Source organism: Lagenorhynchus albirostris, chromosome 2 (assembly GCF_949774975.1).
Source record: "Lagenorhynchus albirostris chromosome 2, mLagAlb1.1, whole genome shotgun sequence".
In the NCBI taxonomy this organism is placed as follows: domain Eukaryota; kingdom Metazoa; phylum Chordata; class Mammalia; order Artiodactyla; family Delphinidae; genus Lagenorhynchus; species Lagenorhynchus albirostris.
The window spans coordinates 81283590-81298713 of record NC_083096.1 but is presented as its reverse complement, the minus strand read 5'-3'; positions in this window follow the sequence as shown (position 1 = coordinate 81298713).

The following is a 15124-nucleotide window of genomic DNA, read 5'->3' as shown; positions in this document are numbered from 1 at the left end:
AAGGATGTGAGAAAGGAAAGGGCACCACTAATTAAGTAATTTAATGATTAACAAGCATTTTATTGAGCTCCTAATTGGGTCAGGCATTTTACTAGGCTTCAGAGATACAAGGTTTCTTTCTTTTTTTTTTTTAATTAATTTATTCATTTGTTTATTTTTGGCTGCGTTGGGTCTTTGTTGCTGCACGCGGGCTCTCTCTAGTGGCGGCGAGCGGGGGCTACTCTTCATTGCAGTGTGCGGGCTTTTCATTGCGGTGGCTCCTCTTGTTGCAGAGCACAGGCTCTAGGCGCAAGGGCTTCAGTAGTTGTGGCACGCAGGCTCAGTAGTTGTGGCTCATGGGCTCTAGAGCACCAGCTCAGTAGTTGTGGCACACGGGCTTAGTTGCTCCATGGCATGTGGGATCTTCCCTGACCAGAGATGGAACCTGTGTCCCTGCACTGGCAGGCGGATTCTTAACCACTGCACCACCAGGTAAGTCCAGTCTCTACTCTTAAGAACCTCACAGTTTAGATGGGATGACATATGTGTAAAGAAATAATTTCAACCTACTATTTTTTTTTAAAAACCCATAAGAAAGGTGTTGACAAGTACTGTGAAAGCATAGATGACTATGGGAGCACTAAGGAGATTATTGCTAGGTCTGCCTTGGGAGGCGAAGCTCCAAGAAGTAACATTGGAGCTGGGTTCTGAAGTACAAATAGGAGTTCGCTAGTTCATAGCAGAAGAAGCCACTTACAGGAAGAAGAATTAAAAGGTTTTGCAAAGGCCTAGACAAAGAGCATGGGTCACTGTGTAGGGGACTGGAAGGCTGTTGTATGGCTGGAGTTTGGGGTATGAGCTAGACTGTGTCAGGCAGAATCAGGAGAAGCAGGTGACGCTAAATCACAAGGGTCTTACCTGATTACTCAGTATTGGAGTTCGGATCGTATTGCGTAGAAAATGAGAACCTGGCACAAATTTTGAGTGGAAGAATAACCAGGGAAGATTAGAATTTTTTCCTTTATTCCTGTGGGAATTTTCTAATATTTCTGCAATGAACGTGGGTTACTATGCTCATCAGAGGAAACATGTCATTTCAAAAGAAAGCAGTTTCACTCTGGTATCAGTGTGGAGGATGGACAGTCAAAATCAAGAATGGAAACGGAAAGCCCAGGTAGGAGGTTGTTGCCGTCCTTCAGACGCAAATTGTTGAGAAAGTGGATCAGCGTTGGAGATGGAGGCAAGTGAAGGTACCTGAGAGAACGTGAAAAGGACGGACTGGGGAGGGAAATGAGTGGATATCAGGTGGCCAGAGAGGAAGGGGTCCAGCATGACTCTCCAGAGGGTGCTGGCTTGAGACTCAAGACAAGTGTCTAACAGCTGATTCTGAGGCAGGAGATATACGGGCCCCAGGCTGAACAGTTTCTCCCCTGTGGACAGAAACTCCATAATAGCAGAAATTCCATAAAAGCAGGATGATGGAGGAGGCTGGGCCCTGACCAGATAAGAGATAAAGGACCACATATTCCTCATTCTCGAAATCAAGGAGACTTCCCCGACTACACGTGTGCAGAAAAGGCCCCTGGAGGTCAAGAAGGGAGGGGGTGCCACCTCATAGTAAATGATGTCAACTACCCATAGGCCTCTTTGCTAGAATCCATCTTGGCTAAGAGATGAGCACGCACACAGGGGAGGACCCTGAGATATACCAAATACGGACTCAGAACCAGGCAAAGCAAGGTGATTGGTCAAAGGAAACCTGGAAGAAATGCCCCATAAACGTGATTCAAACTACCACAAGGGTGCAACTGTCTATCTAAGACCACCCATGTGTCTATCCACATGTACGGTACTCTTTTTCCTCCTAATAAACACTTTACTTGTTTCACTACTCTCCGTCTTTGTGGGAATTCTTTTCTGCAAAGCCGAAGGGTCCCTGGTGATCTAGTGGCTAGGATTCAGTGCTGTCACTGCCACGACACAACCTCAGCCTCTGGCTGGGAACCGAAATCCTGCTTCAAGCTGCTGCAGGCCGAGGCCACCTGAGATCAACTTTCGTGATTTCTCTGTTTTTAGCTAGACCAAGAAGGCCCTTAGGACACAGACTTCTGTGTTCTGGGGTCTCTCTGCCTGTCTTGTGCAGAGTCCTGTTCCTCTCTGGCTGTCTGTGCTGACAGACTTGAAGGCTGGGGAGCATTGGAATACGATGGATTCTGGTTAGAGTTGTCAGACAAACTGAGGACACCAAATTCAGTTTGAATTTCCTATAAACAGTGAATAATATTTTAGTATAAGTATGACCTGTGCAATACTTGGGACACATATTTTTTAAAAATCACTGTTTATATGAAATGCAGATTTAACTGGGCATCCTATATTTTTTTTTGGCAAATCTAGCAACCCTAGTTGTGGGGTGTGTGTGTGTGTGTGTGTGTGTGTGTGTGTGTACAGTAGACAGCAGGAACAGAGCTGTGGGGAAGTGATGGGCTCTACAAAAGATTAAAGTGACTTTAAGGAAGCTTCATTCTCACAGAGGAGGCAAGGAGGGCACAAAAGACAAAAAATGGAGGGTCACACTAAAGGGAGGCAGGAGGGCAGAGTGACTTATAAGAGAGACCTTCTTAAGATCACTGGCTCCCCTTGTTCTCATTCCATCCCTGGAAGCAACAATCTAACAACCTAGCTCCTGTGTAACTGCTCATGGACAGAGAACATTGCTGATCTTGGGACAAGCTCTTTCTGACCCACCTGAACAGGAGGTAGAGGACATTATTTAGTGCACGAGTTTTGTGTTCAGACAGTCTGGCTTCAAATTCTAGCTGCATGGCCTTGGGCAAATCACTTACCCTTTTAATCTGTTTTCTTCATATGTAAAATGAAAATACTAAAACCTACCTCAGAGACTCCTTTTAGAATTAAATAGATACACATGCAGTGTCTAGAACCTATTGATAAGGTACTATTATCATTATTTTCTCATAATAATAATAGTTCCTTACCTTCAGAGACCACTTCAGTGTTTTCACACCCCCTTTTTTTTTTAAATCATATCCTCACCATAGCTCTGTGACATAGACGGTACAGGACAAGTTTGATTGTTCCTATAATACTGATTTCATAAAAAATTGACTAGTTTGGCCAAAGTCACAGTGGCGTAACTGGTTAGTACCTGAAGCAGAACTCCTAAACTGATACAATATTAGGACTAGAGGGGAAATGGGATCACCCAGTGGTTCTCAATGCAGGGCATCTGGAAACATGAGGGCATTTTGATTGTCCCTGGGTGCCTGGAGGTTCTGCTGGCATCTAATGGCCAGCCTGGGGCACTAAACATTCTCTAAGTGCAGGACAGTCCTGGCCCCAGATGCCAACAGCTTCCTGTTGAAAAACACTGATATTCCTACCTCTTCAATTTGCAGTTGAAAAAACTGAGACCTAGAATGGTTCAATGACTGGTTCTCCATGGCTTTCACATGGGAGATGATCAAAAACTGCTTTTACTCCTCTACCTGGTGAATGTGGTCCCTGAACATGTGGGCTTGGCCTTGGGAGGAAAAACACCACTGGGTTCCAGTCTGTGATGCCCAGCTGACCATGTGGCCAAGAGCAGTTCCCTGTTCACCTCCAAAACTCAGGGTCTCCCATCCAGCACTGGGTGGTGCCCCTCACCCAGAGGTGATGAGGACGTACAAGGAGCCTTCCAAATGCCTCCCAAGTAAGGCCTTCATCAAACGTAGTCAGACTTCCCAGACCTATGGCTCTGGGATCCTCACGGTAAATGTCAGCGTGAGAACTGGGGATCCCGGGGGCCTGAGCCGGCTCCTGGCTGGGTGGGATTGGTCAGCAGCCCTGCCCAACGCCCCCTTTGCTTGAGCAGTACCAGGTGTGCAACTTACAGCTAGAAGCGGTCTTAAAGTGCATGTAGTCCAAAATCAACATCTTACAGGCAAAGAAAATAATAAAAAGGCAACTCTCACCTTTTTGTGCCTCTACTGCGTGTGGTCACAGACTAAGCAATTTGCATGTATTGCCCCATTTAACTGCCGGCAACCGTGTGAGGTAGGTGTTTGTATTCCCACTCACACACCGAGGAAAGTGAAAGTACAGCACATAAGTACATTTGCTAAAGTCCCAAAGAGGGAAGTGGCAGAGGTGGGATCTGAATCAAGGTCCCTCAGATTCCACATCCACTCTACAGCTTTCTGGAAGAACCTGAACACAGGAAAGGGACTTCCCCAAGGGGGCCCTCTGCTAGAGGTCCCGGCACTCCAGCCCTTTGCTCCTGTTTCATTGTGTTTTTGGCCAGTCCGCACTGGGTCCGGCAGGGATGTCAGGACAGGGCAGTGGGTGTGAGACGCCCCCAGCCTTGAGGGGAGGTCGCCCAGAACTTCCCTTACAGCTTCCATTCCTCCCAAAGGAGCTGCACTGAGGACGTGATGGGAATATTAAAGCCCCCGCCTGGGGGACTGGCCTCCCTACCCGCCACCCGGAGCCGTGGAACTTCAAAGCCAAAGGAAGCGCGTGCGGAGGGGGAGGAGGTGTAAATCTCCGCCGCCCCTGGGAGCTGAGAACATTCGTGGGGCCCCGCCCGCTCCCACCAGGTATCCGCGGCCCTGCTCGCTCCGCCCCCACTGCACCCCGGCCCCGCCCCGCCTGCTGGCGGCTTTCCTGTGGATCAAGGTCGGGAAGATGACAAGCCTCCTGACTGATAGATACACGGAGACCTCGCTGGTGATTTATTGGCTTTCTGCACCTGACGAGAACCACTAGGCCTATCTGAGGAGGGAAATATATGGGCTTTCCTGACTCCAAGTGGCAGCCGCGGGCCGAGCATGTGATCTCAAGCTGGGCAGGGAAAGCGGAGCTGTGCACCGGGCTGTGTTTTGTAAGCGGGCCCAGGTCATAAAAATGTCAGCACGCGATATATTTCTTGCGGGGGATCCTCTCTGGGCCATTGCCAGCGCCTTCTCTCCCGTGGCTGGCAGCCCGAGCCGGGCGAGGGTGTCCCCAGCCGTCTTAGCCCGGGCTTTATTTCGCCGGGTGCCCTGAGATCCTGAGGACCCAGCGGTCCCTCTGCAACACCCCCGCACCCCCGCCTCCCCCAGCGCGACGCCGGGATGGGGGCTGGTGGCGGCCACTGGGCGCTCTGGTCCTTACACCAGTCTGAAGTCTCTCACAATCACATCTGGCGCTGGGGACTTCAGAGCTCAGAGCTGCGTGGGAGTCCTGGACCTAGTACACGTTAGATGGAGGCATGCTAAGCAAGTGACTTAATTGCCCTGGATCTGCGCCCTCATCTGTAAAATGGGAATGATGATAACACCCACTGAATGTGGTGGGGCAATGATTTATTTAGGAGGTAAAGTTCCAACCCCGCTCTGAAGGATGATGTTACTAGGAAGAGGCCAGGAAAAGGGGCAAAAAGAACAGTGTGGGTGTGGCTAGGAAGTGAAGTTGAGGCGGGGAGCCCAGGGTATGGATTTTACTGTCCCCCAATTGTCCTGTCCCCCAATTTGCCACAGTATTCTATTAGTATACGTAGCAGGGCTTCTCTGAAAACAGAGGTAAAATTGACTTTCTCATTTCTAGGAGTAGAGACTCCGGGTCATCTAGGGGATTTAGTTTTTCTGGGAAAAAAAGGAATTCGAAGGTCTTCCTCAGTTATGTAAACCTGGAGGCCTACCATGTTCTGACTTTGGGAGATAAGAGAACTTTCTGTTACTAGGGCAAGGTTGCAAGTCCCTTCACCCTCTGGCATGCAAATCCAACCCTGAAGGGGAGCTGTATCCATTTGTAAAAGGAGCTCAAGAACCTTCTGGGGGAGAAGATACTAAGGCTGCCAACTCCTGCTTCCCAAGATTTGAAAACAGGAAGACCTGAGAGGGGGACTGGGGTGCCCCCAACTAAGGTCCAGGGACAGAGAGACACACTTGGGCCCCAGAAATAAAATTAACTTAAGAAAAAGGGAAGCCTGCTCAATATAAGAGCCAAAAGAATTACAGCGGAGGTCTGGTGTTGACATGGCATGGTGTGATTGATGCTAGAAGCTTCTCCAGAATCAACTTCTTGACACAGCAGCCGCGTTTAAGGGAAAGATGGCTGAACACGAGAATGTGAACCTAAAATCTCTATAATCAGGACAGGCACGTGGGGGAACACCACCAGCCTAACCCAAGTTAGCTCCTAAGCTTGGAGAATCGTCAAAAGCAACAAGATGAACAGCAGTAGTCAAGTGATCAGGTCTTCTGTCTTTAAACTATGAGTCCTCAGCATTCTCAGACAATTGAGGATGAGGATGGGGACAAAGAAGAGGACATTGGATTTCACTGTTCACAGAGTAGGTGGGAGGGACTTGAAAAAGAAAAGATATTAAACTTCATTGGGACCTCAGGTTGGTGAAAACAAATTTATGATTTTGATGAATTCCAGTGGTTTCATCACTAATTGTTCTGTCGTCACTTAAGAGTACAGGCTTAATGAATACTCAGCCCGCAATGCTCAAGAAATACTTGTGGGTGCTTCTTCCCTAGAACTTCATCCTGCCCTCAACTGTAGAAAGGGAATAATTCTAAATTGTGTTTGCGACAATCTTGTTACATGTCTAAATTGACAACCTGCTTTATGCTTGTCACTCATCTTCCCTCTTTTTCATCTCCTGCCTTGGTTTTGGAAAAAATATTTTATGGGTAAATGTTCCGCTGGATGACTTCATCTAGGCGTGTGATGAAGAGAGGAAGTGACTGAAGCAGGTAAAGCCACAACAAGAAAAGATCTAAAACGAAATAGGTTTGCACGAGATCAGTCCACAGTCCTCCCTGCATTACACGCTGGGGTGGATCTGCTATCCCTCCCCACACCTGACCTCACTATGTGTCCACCCACAAGCAGGGACGATCACCAGCCCCCGGTGTCCCTCTTGTGCATGTTAGAGAAGAGGCCCTTCCCCAGAGGGCCCGGGATGCTGGGACCCATGGTTTAGGGATTAGAACACAGTCTGAATTTCAGCCCCTACCAGTTCCCTCTGCTGGAGGGATCCTGTCTACAGGGGTCATCCTGGTCAACTGTGAGGGAGACCCAGCCCCCAAGCTGCTCTTCTGTGATCAGCCTTCCCCTTCCAGGCCTCCCTGGGGCTCCTTGTGGACACCTAGGGTCCAGAGCCAGGGGATTCCCAGCTCCACCATTTCTAATCTGTGTGATTTGGGGCCCATCAGTTCATCTTCCTGAGTTACTTTCCCCTTTTGTAAAATGGGCATAGGGTTGCCTCTCTCCCAAGGCTTTTGTGAGGGAACTCTGACTCTGAGAGATAACTCTGAGAGATAATCTGGGTATTCTAGGCCCACCCCCTCATGTTTCTATTGATAATCCCATTTTATAAGATTGAGGATTAGGAGATAATTCCAAGACTTTGAGTTGGAAGGGGCTTTAAGAGTGAGGAAGGGATGACTGGATACCAGGTGGTCAGGCCTTGCCAATGGCAGGACTTCTCCGTGGGTGCCCACCGGAGCTCTGGTGTCGCCTCAAATCCCCCTACTACAGGCTTCACTGCAACATCCGCCCCTCCGCTGGCCAGGCCAGCGGTCCCCACTGAGAGCCTCCAAGGCAAGGCGGTGTCTTGTTCCTCCCAAATTCCCCATCAGTCAGCACTCACATGGGCTTGTCACCAAGCAGGCCCTCAGTAACCTGTGCTGGGCTGGGCTGAGTGGCACTGTAGCCTTGGGGGATGTCAGTGTTCCCTCACGGTCCTCCACTCTACTGCAGACCCCACTGGCAGCGTGGAAATCTTCCCAGAAAATGTAGATGCTGCCTCTTCTTTGACTTTCATGAGTTGTGTGAACACCACAACCTTCCTCATCTTTGTCCAGCCCATCCCTCCTGGACCATGGCATGTACAGTCCAAGAAAGCAGAGATCCAAGAGAAGGTGCCGCGGCACACTCAGTACTGGCAAGTTCTTGGATACTCTGAAACTCTGACTTAGCATCCCAGCAAGAATGGAAAAAGATCTGGGGGTCAGAGAAGAGTCCCAGGAATGGCCTCATATGTGATTTGAGGACACAGGCATCTGGGAGGGTGGCCTGGGAGAGTCTTCATGAGCCCAGCTCCAAGCAGCGTCCCGGGGCCACCTTCTGAACCCAGCCTTCCAGCACACCAAACTTCCTCCTGAAAAGCAAAGCTGAGAGTAGAACGTTTGAGACGTGGCCTTTTAAGTGAGGCTTACTTGGGGTAACCAGACTCACGGTGGTGTGACCCTGTGCAAGAAAATTAACACCTCTGACCTTCATTCTTCATCCATTCACCTGCCCCAGGGGCCCAAAAGTACCACAAAAAAGTATTTACTTTTTTACCCAGATGCTAATAAAACTGAGTATTCACATAATGCTTAATTTTCCCACAAGGACATGTTTAGATTTTCACAATATCCCAAATGTGTGTTTTGTTTTTGCAGACTTTACCTCTATCTGTGGTCAATATCAATCAACAAATACATAAATACTTACAAATTCTAAAATAAATGAGTATAGGTTACCTGATGTTGGTGTGTTCCACAGATGCAGTCTAGACTCCATGCAAACCTCCCCCAGTGTCTACCCTTTGTCTTTAAGTCAGTAACGGAGGAGGGTCACAGTTCTGAATTCAGATCAGGCCCCATGCAGTTTGAGAGCCTGCCCTCTTCCCCTGGCTTCTAAACTATATTGTGGGGTCAGAAACTTTAAGACATTTATCCTTCTTTGCTTCCTATCACAGCCACTTGATATTTTAGGCATTTTCCACCAGGGGGCTGGAATCATGGAGATTTAAAATATCAAAGACGAAAGGACTTTCTAATGAGGAGGCCAGTCTGTGGTTTGGATCTGGAGCTCAGGAAAGCCGAGCATACTTCCTCTTGAACCACTGATTCTCTGCATGGAAACAGCAGATCTTTTTCTGTAAAGGGCCAGATCATAAATATTTTAGGGCTCGTAGGCCACACAGTCTCTGTCTCAACTACTCAACTCAGTTGGGGTAGCGTGAAAGCAGCCCCGACGATATTACAGCAAATGGATGTGGCCTTGTTCCAATAAAACGAGTTACCAAAATAGGCAGCAGGCCAGATTTGGCTCAAGGGCTATAGTTTGCAGACCTCTGCTTCATACCATCTGCGCCTCTTAGTATAAAAACAGACGTACTGAAATATTTCCTATGGCTGAGGCTGGCTCCAACTCCACACCCACCCTTGTCCCTGTCCAACCCCAGGGTTATGCCTTAGGAAGATGCCTTGGGGTAGATGGGACCAGTGTGGTCCACCTCTAGCACGATGCCTGGCACACAATTGGCACTTGATTTATTTTCTGAATAAACAGTAATTTAATTAATTGGTTGATTTCTGGGAATGTGAGTTTGCCGTTTGTTTATCCAAGAGTACTCTCAGTCTCCAGGTCAGTCACCAGCTTCACTGTCCGACCTCACAATCAACCTTCTTTGCCAAAGTCAGTAGTAAGAGCAATTACTACTGGGGGCTATTATCTGATCGATTCAAATAGCAAACCCAGCTGCTTCGGGGACCAATGTGCTCCAGACACATACTGAGTTTCCTGATCTTCTTGCCATGAACCTTCCCTGGGACAAGCCCTCTCCCATCCCCTGGGGCCAATGGCATTTGGGGAATCAGTGACCATATGACGCTGATGGTTTCTAAAACAGATGGAGGGTCTGTCTGCATCTGAGCATCTTAGAACATCTTATTCTTTTTGCCCGCACTGGTCAGTCCTGTCACAACTGTACTCTTGGCGCCTGAGCCAGGTTTGGAACTGAGCAGAAAAGGCCACTTAACAAAAGGAAGAGGTGCCTCACCATCTCCCATGACTCCTCCATCACCTTTGCCTGAAAGGCACATCTAGCTTGAGGGCTGCTGGGACAGACAGATTTCCCACTCTGCCACATATTTCCAACATTACTTGCTGCCATGACTTATCATCTGCGACTTGACATGCCCCACACATGTGGGCATGTTGTACACACTAAGACACGCTTCCTGCATTAGGAGATTCTCCCGGATTGAGGATATTTTCCTGCTGCAGTGAAGACTGGATTGAGGTATTCAGATTGATCTCAACGTCTGGGGGTCTAGAGTAAGTCCGGAACATCTTCTTCCCTTTAGGGGTCCATCCCTGTTCTAAAGAGCAGCAGCATTTACAATAAGGCCTCAGTCTGGCCCAAGACAGGCCAGAAGGAGAGCTTGCTGTCCCTGCCGTGGATGGCGGTCATCTCCCTGAGCAACCCCGGCCTAAGCCCGGCTTTCTCCTCCCCCTTCCACATGGGGGAAGGCTGTGGGCTGTAGCTCATGGCTCACCTGGCACGCCTCCCGTTGATGAAGGGCTGGATGGAGACTCTGAGACAACCTGATGGATCATCTCATAAACAGAGCCCGCAGGAAGAAAAAGAAAATTATGCCAGCAGAATGCACTTATGAGAAATAGATATGTGCGGTGCAGGGAGAAATGCTTTGATATTAAAATTTTCTGTGAGTTAAAAAGGCATGAAAAATGATACCGACCACTAACTAATCAACATTCCTTTGTGAATGCAGCTTCAGTTCCTAACCAAAAACACATCCCTGCTATTGTCTTGTCTGGATCCAGATGCAAACATGATTAATTAAGTTTCATGTGAGGAGTGGGAGGGGGATGGTCGGGACGGATGGCTTACTGAGGATCTTTTTTTTTTTTTTTTTTTGCGGTACGCAGGCCTCTCACTGTTGTGGTCTCTCCCGTTACGGAGCACAGGCTCCGGACGCGCAGGCTCAGCGGCTATGGCTCACGGGCCCAGCCGCTCCGCGGCATGTGGGATCTTCTCGGACCGGGGCACGAACCCGTGTCCCCTGCATCGGCAGGCAGACTCTCAACCACTGCGCCACCAGGGAAGCCCGAGGAGCATTTTTATACACAGGCCTGGGGAGACTCTCTAAGGCTGGTTGCCTTACTCCACAAGGCAGGGCTTACGATCTGTGCGCTGACAGCCACAGGGTGTGGTGAGGAGTTGCTCCCAGACCAGAGCGGCTCCCCAGGCAGCAAGGAGAGGCCCTTGGCAGAGTCCGTTGCTACTGCCCGGCACAGCACGGCAGAGTAGCAAAGGCACGTGAGGCATCTCGTCAGGAGACCTGGGCTCCACTCTCCACACTACCGAGTAGTTTGGGACTTTGAGCAAGCTGCCTCCATTTCTGCAGTTTTTGGTAAAATGGAGGGTTGGATTAAACGTTGCTGCAAGTCTCTTCCACGTCTGACTTTTTATGCTGGTGCCTGAGGTCCTTCCCTCATAGCAGGTGTTTATCGATCGATTACCAAGTGTGGCAGTGGTTGTCACCTATGGGCCAAGCAGCCTGCTGATGGCGGGGCTGAGAGGTGCCCCAGGTGGGCATCTCTGGGGCCAGTGGTTGACTGCAGAGATCGGAGCTGCATGTCAGAGGCCAGAAGATTTGTTTTCTGATCACGGCTCTGCCGCACCAAACCCGGTGACTCTGAATGAGACATCTGATTGCTCTGCAGCCTCAGGTCCCTATTTGAAAACAGAAACACCAGGTCCAACTTACCCTGGGCTGTCGTAAAGCTGAGTGGTGGCGCTCAGTTCTGTTCTTGTGCTAGCTGGTCGCAGAGGGCAGTGACACGGTGCAGGACCATGTCATCTCCAGGAGTCTGCTCCCCAGTAAGAGCTGTGGGTCCATGTTCACCGGAACTGAGTGGTTAAGGGGGTGGGGTCTGGAGTGAGAATGTCTACATTCAGATAAACTCTCCCACTATCTGAACCATTAGGCAAGTTACAAGCCTCCTTTGGGCCTCATTGACCTCATCTGTAAAGTGGGAATCATACTCATAGTACATACCTCTTAGGATTGTTGTGAATATTAAGGGAGCTAAAACATAAAAAATGGCACATTCGGCAAGTGCTAAACATGTGTTAGCATTATTATCAAGGGCCCCTCCTCAGCCTTGGGCACCCACCAAGTGTCCCTTTAGTATGCCCTCCGTCGTCTCTTTGCTCAGGGGAGGGTAAGTGGAGCTCACCCAACCTTCAGCTACACAAAGCGGGCACATTCATTCATTCATTTAACAGTTATCACTGGGTACCCACAATGTACCAATCCTCGAGCTAGGCTTTGGGGAGACCATGTTACATGGAACCTCCAGCTCGACTGAGCCCTGGGCTCACCAGAAGAGCACACAGTGGGTGCTTTCCCTGCATGGTGAGCAGAAGCAGGCTTGTGCATAGGTGAGAGAGTTTTATGAGGTCTGTTGGACCCCAAGGTGGTGTTGGTGCCAGGTATAACACCAAAAGCTTCCCATCAGACTTTAAAGTCCTAGCGGAGGGACTTGAGCCAGAGTCAAGACTAGGGGTGAGTGAACTATTTCATCGGGGGATTTACTGCCTTCTTCTAAAGCCAACTGATTCCACTAGTATTTACCCCCTATGGATATTAACTGGGAATGACCAACTGTTTAGATTACTCAGCCACACCCTCTCAAACATTAGAAATAAATTGCCCAGTTCAAGTTCTATGATTCTTCTCAGTTCCAGAGGAAAGAAGATGGCTTTTACATGTGTGTGTTTTTGTCCCTGGGAGCATCTATGAAATATACAGCATTCTTTTTCCTATCTGGGAAATCACTTTGAAAATATTCTCTCTAATCCATCTTCATGTTTTCAAGAGGGAGTTTATTTTTCCCATTTCCCAGATGGAGTGACTGAGAGCAGCATCAGGAGATCACTTGCTCAGAGACCAAGAACCACAGGAGGAGTCAGTGGTGGAGCTGAGAATGAGTTCTTATTTCCTACCTCACAATCCATTGCAACCCGGGAATGACCTTTCCGAGCAATGTTAGAAACATGAACACATGAAGTGGAGATTTGGACTACAATCCCTTGGACCATGTCCAGGACACTAAAATGAGTGTCCTGCTCCTGTGAAACACATTCTAAGAATTATGTACTGTTCTGAATATAATTTAAGGTAAAGCAGACCTTCCATGGAGGCTCCAGGTGAAGCCCAGCCCCCCTCCCCACCCCAGCCCCATGAACAACGACTTTCAATTCATGTCAGCAAAGGCTTAATCCCTTCGAAGTGCAGGGCACTGCTCTGCTGGATGTTTTACAGAGGAGCCAAGATGAGAAGGAACAGCATGAGGATAGCTAAAGAGATGAAATTTTGGCTTCAGCCTGTGCATGAACCAGCCCTGCATATGCGTGTCCTGTGCTCCAGCTGACCTCTCAGGAACCTGAAGGCTATAGTGGTACCTTCAGCAGCTGCCAGGGACCTTCCCATCCTCATTCTAGAGCTGTTCCTACTCCCCTCCAGTTGCAAACTGCTCCTCGTTTCAGGCTGCTTCTCCTGCCCTTGGCCTTGGTATTGGTGTTTGTGCTGGGGTTTCCCTCCTCCTCTTTTTGTTCTCAAGGTCTTAGGTTTGAAATCACCCTCTAACACACACATACACACTCCTAGGAATCTGTGCCTTCATTTTCCTCCTTTGTGGCCATGTCCCAGCACTGAGCCTCTTGTCTGGGTGCGCAGAACCAGGGCTCGGGGCATGTACGGGACAGGAGAGGGACCCCTAGGCTCTGGAGTCAGAGTCCTGATATGAGACCACCTTCCTTTTTACTCGAGAGGTCTTAGAAGAGAACTGGCTCACAGCTTCAGGGCAACTTCCTGCTTATCTCCCTGACTCAAGGTCCCGCTAGTCCTTGAGCGTCTCTGAACTGCCCTGAGCTTCCCTGGAAGTGGCTGTGTTCCTGGAAGTCTCAGGTCTGTGTCTGCACAGGTTCAGATCCTCCCAGACCCTGGGAGAACCCAGCTCCCTCTCACCAGCCACAGATGATTAACCTCTTTGAGGCTCCATTTTCTTTTGCGTAAATTAACAATACCTTCTGCATGTACTGAGAATCAAGCAATGTGGTAAAGATGTTCCCACATTCTCTTTAATACTCACAGCAACCCTGCAGGCACATTCCCTACTTTATGGATGAGAAAACTGGGTGGCTCAGGGGAGTTAGGTAAAAACCCAAGTCACGCAGATACGGAGTGACAGAACAATAGCTGAAAGACAACAATGGAAACCTAGATAGGTCTCATCTAGGGTCTGCATATCGTTCAAAAAGAAGGATGATATTGTTGCTGTTTTCAAAAAATGGATGACTTACTAGAGAGGATGAGAAAAGAACTGGTTGAATTTCTCAGAAAGATCGAAGAAAGTCACCTCTTTACCATATGCATATTTGAAAACTGGCAGAAGCTTACCTACATTCTTTCTAGAAATAACAGTATTGGCCCTCTAATGTCTCTTCTTATAAGGGCACTAATTCCCACCCTCATGACCTCATCTAAACCTAATTATCTCCCAAAGGCCCCATCTCCAAAGATCATCACATGGGGCTTAGGACTTCAACACACGAATTTCAGGAGGATGCAGTTAAGTCCGTAGCAGGTATATAAAATTATTTTGTCAAATATCAGATCACAGCTAAGTGTCTCTAAGTTTCTTTAAGCGATTGCTATTATTATTGAAATCCTATTTAATTTAGCTTTAAACACCAGAAGTTCACAGACTCTTCTCCTTGTAAATTACCTGTTTATGTTGGCTTCATGATCAGCTTTTGTTTCAACATCTATAATTGCTTGAGTAATCTTATCAGAATGTCTGGTAACTTTTCTCATCCCATTTTATTTGCATGACCTTCAACAGTAAGGTAGTTTAGTTGGGTGGACGATTGGGGAAAACTATAGTTGAGATTTTAGTCAACTTTACAGATACTAAACCACTTTCAGAAACATTACCTGACAATTTTTGTAGCAAACTTAAGAGAAAGGTATTTTTATGAGCCTTGTTCCTAATTTGAAATGAAAAAACCCTGACTCAAAGGGATTCAGTGACCAGGCAATGAAGAGGCAGTGTCCGGACTTCACCCAGGTCATCTCGTGTCAAGGCCAATTCTCTTCTCCTTAACCCACAGATGCCTTGTTAGAACAAAAAAAAAAACTCCTTCTCACCAGGATTACTGGACAGCATGCTCTCTACTGGGGGTCTGAGAATGGAGAGGACCTATGTCTTACAACCTGCATGAAGTCCAGAGAGAGACTGCAAGCATGACCCATTGTTAAGTATCAACAGTGAGGTAGAAATG